Here is a 6,642-nt window from a genome sequence, read left to right as displayed (position 1 = left end):
CAGTCTTCACTGTAAGGCATTTCGATTGGCAAACGGACAAATAAGCACAGGAATGAAGAATGTCAAAATAAACCAATATCACTTTAGCTAAATAAAAAATGAGAAGATTTATGAAAGATTTTCAAGCTGTCTCTCTAAACTCACATCATGCCTCAAAAAAAAAATGCAATATAATCCCTATAGCAGCTAAAAATGGAAAAAAAAAGTTTAGCCCACAGAGAATAATTAATCTTGAATAGCTGATGTCAGAGTCCTTATGTATAATGCAAACGTGTACTTCTGTGCCATCTCACAACGTGTCTCTGAACAGTTATTGAAAAGGTAAACTAGTCTAAGCTCACTCCAAATAGATAAATAAATCATATCATGCAAATCTGCCCAAGGGACAAAGCATTTGATAACATCACTGACAAGCCAACTATTCACTGTAAAACTGATGAAATAAAGAGGATAAATTCTTCACCCATAGTAGAGACCGAACAAAGAGGAAATTTAGGAAAATATTTAAGAAAATATTTGTTCCCCATTCAAATTTTTTCTTCCAAAAGAGTTTCATGATACAAAAGCTAAGAAGGTTAATTTTAAAAGTATAAAAGGACAGTTTCCAAATATCTGCTACTAGTGAAATGAGTTAAAAAAACATAAAATATGATACAGCTACAGAACAAATTTTCAAAAGATTGGTGCTAAGTTCCCAATACCCTAAAACACAAGACAAATCATTTGTACAGTTTTGATTTATAGAAAAATAAAAAAGCAATGTAGAAGGGCAAGAACTATAATAAAACAAAAGGAACAGGTTTCTGTATGGGATGTGACAAAATATAATCAGAAATGTCAACCTGGAAGAGAAGCAAAGCAAGATGTTATGGAAATCTATAAATTCATGAATGTGAATCACGAGCAATGGCTCAGGAACTCTTCCAATAGTAAAACTCTCGGACACCCAGGGAAAATAAGAGGCAGAGAAGGAAGCATTTTCATACACTGATTCAAAGCCCTACCTCCAAATTTTGCAGCTCTAAACAACAGAAATGCATCCAAGAACAGACGCAGAAAACAATGGATGAAAAATATGCCAAGGGCATAAAATGACACCACCTCTTGCTTGGTCTTTACATTGTAAATTGCTGGGAATGTGAGAGCATCCCTTGCACATCTCACTATATGCTTTATGTATGTTAGTGAGAAACATCTTGGTCCCCTCACAGAGACAGGATCTAGAATTAGATGAACTTTAGACTGACTTGCAAGAGATTTTTATATTCAGCCTTCCATTTCTTTTTATGACAAACTATAATTTTATTATACTCACATAAAACTGCATAAACTTTTCAAAAAAGTGAAGGTAATTCTCTTTATGACTCAGACAGCTATATAGTCTAGAGAAAATTAATGATACTTAGCCAAAAAAAATTGGAACAAATTATAACCTATAGGTTGTTGATATAACACATTACATGCAAGGAATGTGCAACTGATGGAACTGCTTAAAACTAATTAATATTTTATTTTATTTACTGTACTATGTTAGTGTGATACCAGGTTGTACACAAATGTATGCTGTAATTTAGCCTAGAATATATATAGTGTATCATGCACTGTGTAATATAAATACTACACTATTATGCGCCCTATGAAGTACATAACGATATCTCTGCTAACATAGCTTAAGCTGGCACTAAACTGGAAAAAAAAGTGAGGAGAGGAGCTTATTATGTTTAGAACCATTTTCTACCAACAACTGAACAGACAGAAGAAATAAAGGACTCCTCTACCTTCTTGGAGCTGCTGAAAATGAATGCTTATTTGACTAGTATGTAACTATGTAACTGTGAAGACCCAAAATTAAGTAAATTTAACACAGCCTACCGGAAAAATAGGCCATCTTATTTGAAAGGAAAGAATTTACATAAAAAGTAATCTAAGATAGAGATAAAAATTCTTACAATCGGTCAAGATTAGAAGCAAGCTGAAAGACCATGCACAGCTTAGTCTCTATTCATCAGATAGCGCAAATATCCTGTAGCGTTCAGAATTGGATTGCTTTCATGCTTTCTTGCAAAAATAGTTTTTGCATTACATGATAATGAATAATAACTGTGATGTGATTATCAGCCTTATTTCCTTATTTTCTGTGAGTAAAGAATGTCTTTGTCTAACACTTCTCATCCCATGTTGCGGCTCAATAGACAGTTTCTTCCTCCATCACTCCTCAAAGAGCTTATTCCCAAAAAAGTATCCTTGAACATTTGCTGAATGCCTTACGAAAAGATCCATAAACAAAGGGGCACAATCACTGTCATAATTTTCCTATTTCATCATTGCATATTACTTACCAAATCTCCTCCAAAACCATTTTCAAAGTATTGCATTACCGAATGAATCTTTAATCTTGTTGCCAAAGGCAAAGGTTGTTTGCCTGCCAGCAGCGTCACCTGGTATTTCTTTACTTTATATTTTCATTTGAACTGAGTGTGGTGCTGACCTGGTCACATCCACTCAAATGCATGAAGCAATTAAGCACTTTTGTGGCCACATGCCTCCCTAATGAGGACCATCCCAAGATTTTCATGGGCCTTCCTCTCACAAATGAAGATGGACATCTTGTTCCTTCTCAAATGCACTGTGAGATATGAAAAGATCTCACTAAGCCACTAAGACCACTAAGCCACTTTCACCATTAGGAATCTGAATTATAAAATAACATTGCAAAAAAAAAATAGTTAAGAATTCAGAATTATCATCCAAGAATCCTGTAACTCCTGCCTCATTTGTTCATTCAGCAGTTGCCACAGGAATATGCTGGCTTAAATAATAAATCACCAAACTAAAGACATACATCCATTATTGCCATATTAGGCCCAAAAAGCAATGACCATTCACAGTGATTTATTCACTTTCATTCAGAGGAGAGTCATGGATCAGTTTTCAGAAAGCAACATCACAGTGCTCCAAAATCTTTCAAGGACAAGGACCGTCAGAGATGCAGACTGTACAGGCACAATTCATTTTGGAAGAGATCTGGAGATAGAGAGAAACAGGCAATCAAGTACACTCAATGAAAATACCAAACAACAGGTTTAAACCTGCTATTTGAAATATTACCTGCCCTAACTGCTAAAAGGACAAGGAAGTCCTTATTCTGTGTATCATAAAATTCATTACAGAATTCATATTATCATGATGCTGTGAGGCCAGAAGTCTAACTGGGTCAAGAGATCTCCATCAAAATGAGAAGTCCTTTGAAAAAAACTCCCCCAAATCCAGAACATGCTGTTCTGACCTTCACCTCATTCACTGCAATTCCTCTTTTTCTCCTTAATACTGTTCTCTGAGAATTCTTCTTCACTTGAGAATCATTGAGCCACAAAATTTAAGTGACAGACATCCTCTGTTAGAAGGTTCAAACTAGAAACTCAATTTTAAAACCATTCTGCAGTGAAAAGTATCATTTTGCATGAGATGCATGGATTAACATTGCAAATTTTAGAAACATGATGATTGTATTATCATTTAATGATTTGCATTTTACAGCTAACTTTGTAAGAAAGCTTTTCTCCATTTTACACCAACACTGTGCCTGCTGACTTAGAACTACACATCTAACCATTTTAGAATGAAAATCGCACAAAAAAGTCTGCTCAGAAAGAGAAATTATCATATTCATGCCTTTCTAGATAAACTTTGCAGAAAGTTGGAGGAGATATAATTTGAACTGAAAAAGTTATTGTCAAATTTCCTGATTAAAGGGACATTTCCTTAAAATAGCAGAACTTGTTAAAAATATAAATGAGAAGTTGCCTAAAAGCAACAAAAACAAGTTATAGATCCAATAGTTCTAAGAAACAGATACAATAGTGTTAGCTAGCAGAGAGATTTATTTTGTATGTGCATATCTAGTCCATTTAAAGCCTGTAAGAAAAGAATAAAAGAGAAATATGTACATTAGAAAAGCAAAGTGGATAATGAAGAGCAATTTTCCAAAGATGCAAAACTAATCATTACAAAGACTATTCAAATACGGGTCTGTTGAACTAACAGGGTGTAAAGCAAGCAATTAAAGAATACAGACTCTTCAGCTTTCTGAAGCACCACCTCATTGCCCTCCTTTATGTTTCTCTTCAAAAGCATCTCTACCATGAGAGCTAGAGAAAGGAAGTATCCTAAAGCCATATCATAAGATGCTGAGATATTTAATTACGCTATTGCTTAAGAATCCATTTATATTCAGAGATTTTGTACAACAAGATAATTAGAACACCTCTGTGTATTTGTATCAGACTTTTTAAAGTCACAAGTTCAACGCCTTTAAGGCAGCATACACAATAAGAAAGCTTATCCTTTCCCAAAAACAAATTCAAGGACTAAAATCTCAAAATGATCCTTTACTAACAATTATAGTAGAGACCTTTAATCCCATTATCAAAATCGCTTTTGTTTTAGCATCTCAAGTTTTCACCACTTAAATCTACAGACTAGTGTAGCAGCAAATAACAGACCAAACATTTGGACTGCAAACACTGCTGAAAAAACTACTTTGTATCAGCAATTAGATGCAAAAAACATCTTTTGCAGGAGCCCTTTTGCAAGAGCCCTTTTAAGCACTTTTTTTGGTTTTGCCTTGCTCAGTAGTTAGTGGCCCATTCACTTTGGGGGGGGGGGGGGGGGGGGGGACACATTACCATCCTTACAGGTTAAGATCATTTGAAGGGGTCTGAGGTAGAAAACCAGAGATTTGGGGCACCTATACTTATCCATATATCCCTCTGCTGTGATGGGAATGCGGGGGTATGCAGGTAGCACATCTTTCTTACTTCAGTATGGTTGCTATAGTGAATATTACTTTATTAATTCAGTCCATACTAGATAGGTTCTTTCTTAACTGTTGAGAATATCAACACAGATTGAATAGAAAAGTGAACTGTGACAGATCAGTGTCTCTATATTTGTATTTTGTAAAAATTGAAATTGATAAAACACCTTTTAAAAAGGTGCCAGTCATTTCTGGAAATGACTCAATTCACTGAACAGGTTATTACTTTAACAACTAAAGCAGACATTCTCTCAAGTGAAATTTATGTACTGTGTCTACAATGCATTTTCACTTTTTTTTTTTTAATCTAACGTATTACACTGTTACCACACTTGCTGACGTTAATGTAAACCTACAGAGTGAACCAAGTTTTATAAATAGGTTTTTCTAAGCCAGGTTTTTAGGTGAAGCCTGAAGCCGTTAAATAAAGCAGAAATCTTTACTTTTGCAGAAACTTTGCATCAGAATTTCTTCCCTAAACCAACCCAGACCCCTCCAATTTTCAGAATGATGCTTCCAGTGTTTGCTCAGGCTATTTCTGTCACTATAACTGTGTAAGAAGCACCCTCCTAGAATTCACAAAAGAGGAAGGCAGCCATGGTCCTTACCTTCACAGTTCTACATCTAGACCTAAAGGCTGATATATACATTATCTTTCACTGGCACTATTCCATGTGCTTTCCTTAGCAAACTCATGAAGCACACCTTAAAGCCTAAGGATTTGACCTTTGTTCATGAGTCTTTGCTCATTCCTAACTTCTCCATCTGTACTTTACTGTCCTCCAAAATATCAGGTGGTTTGATAAACCTTGCATCTATCTTTAAGCAGGCCCTTGCATCACACACACTGCTCAGGCATGGGGCATCAGCTGGGGGTTGTCATTGAGTGGCAACTTGCACAAAGAGCCAGGGTGCTGGGACCAGGGGAGGTAGCAGCATCAAGTTTTGTGGCATCATCATTTGCGAAGATTTCAGAGTCCATACGTGAAGACCAAGACCACAAAGAAAGTATGAGGACTGCTTGTTGAGAAAGGATATTTAGCTGCTGTGAAAATTTTCCTGAGGGTGTTATGCGGTTCCTACTAATAGAGTGCCTACTTACCAACTAAGATGCAATGCTAGGATGAGGCTTACAAGACTAGAAATGAAAGATGGACAAAACGTCCAGGTTTGCTACCTTTACATTATTCCAAGCTGTTAGGATATTCTTCCCTGACATACTGAATTGGAAAGTAAGGATTTAAGCCGCTTCATTTAACCAATGCATAATGAGCAACAATGACTCATTTGCATAATGAGATAATGGCAGTTTCTTTGGTTATAATTTAAAATGACACTACCCATTTAATTTTTAAATAAATGTATTCCATGGTTAGTAGATGGGACAAAAAATACATACACTCACTGATTTATCATGTCTCATTTATGACAGTGTCTACTCAAAAGGCATCCTTCCTATCCCATGACAATTATTCATGTATATATGTGGAAATACAATATAGACATTTATACTTTCCCTTCAAGAAATTCCCAGAGAGGGAGAAAAAGGGTTTTATTTTTGATATTTCATCAACATTTCAATGTTTGCAAACGTAGTTATGCTAAATGAGAAGCCATACACCCAATATGAACAGCTTTGCTGGACAATTTTTAACTGCATTAAGTTTTTGTCCTTCAAACCTTTAACTAATTTGAACCTTGCTAGCCTAAGCGAAAAAAACTCCATGTCATTCCTGGTGTACATATATATAGAACACTTGTTTCAGTAGGTTTTTCTCAATATACACAGCACTTCACTGCACACTGTCACCTGGGAGAGGACAGCA

At 35.6% G+C, this 6,642-nt stretch overlaps 1 long non-coding RNA gene across 1 annotated transcript in view; it reads right to left on the bottom strand.

Annotated features, from left to right (window-relative positions):
* Nucleotides 1–2,906: 2,906 nt before the first annotated feature.
* The window catches only part of LOC112946076, a 69,517-nt gene continuing 65,781 nt past the window's right edge, over nucleotides 2,907–6,642 (bottom strand). Inside the window, exon 3 of the long non-coding RNA XR_003249139.1 lies at nucleotides 2,907–3,024. This is a non-coding gene — a long non-coding RNA (uncharacterized LOC112946076). The remainder of the gene's footprint in view (nucleotides 3,025–6,642) is intronic.

The sequence above is a fragment of the Nothoprocta perdicaria genome, unplaced genomic scaffold (genome assembly GCF_003342845.1).
Source record: "Nothoprocta perdicaria isolate Ctin4 unplaced genomic scaffold, notPer1 scaffold_2, whole genome shotgun sequence".
Taxonomy (NCBI): Eukaryota; Metazoa; Chordata; class Aves; order Tinamiformes; family Tinamidae; genus Nothoprocta; species Nothoprocta perdicaria.
The sequence above is the reverse complement of the archived record's forward strand: the minus strand, read 5'-3'. Positions and strand labels throughout refer to the sequence as shown.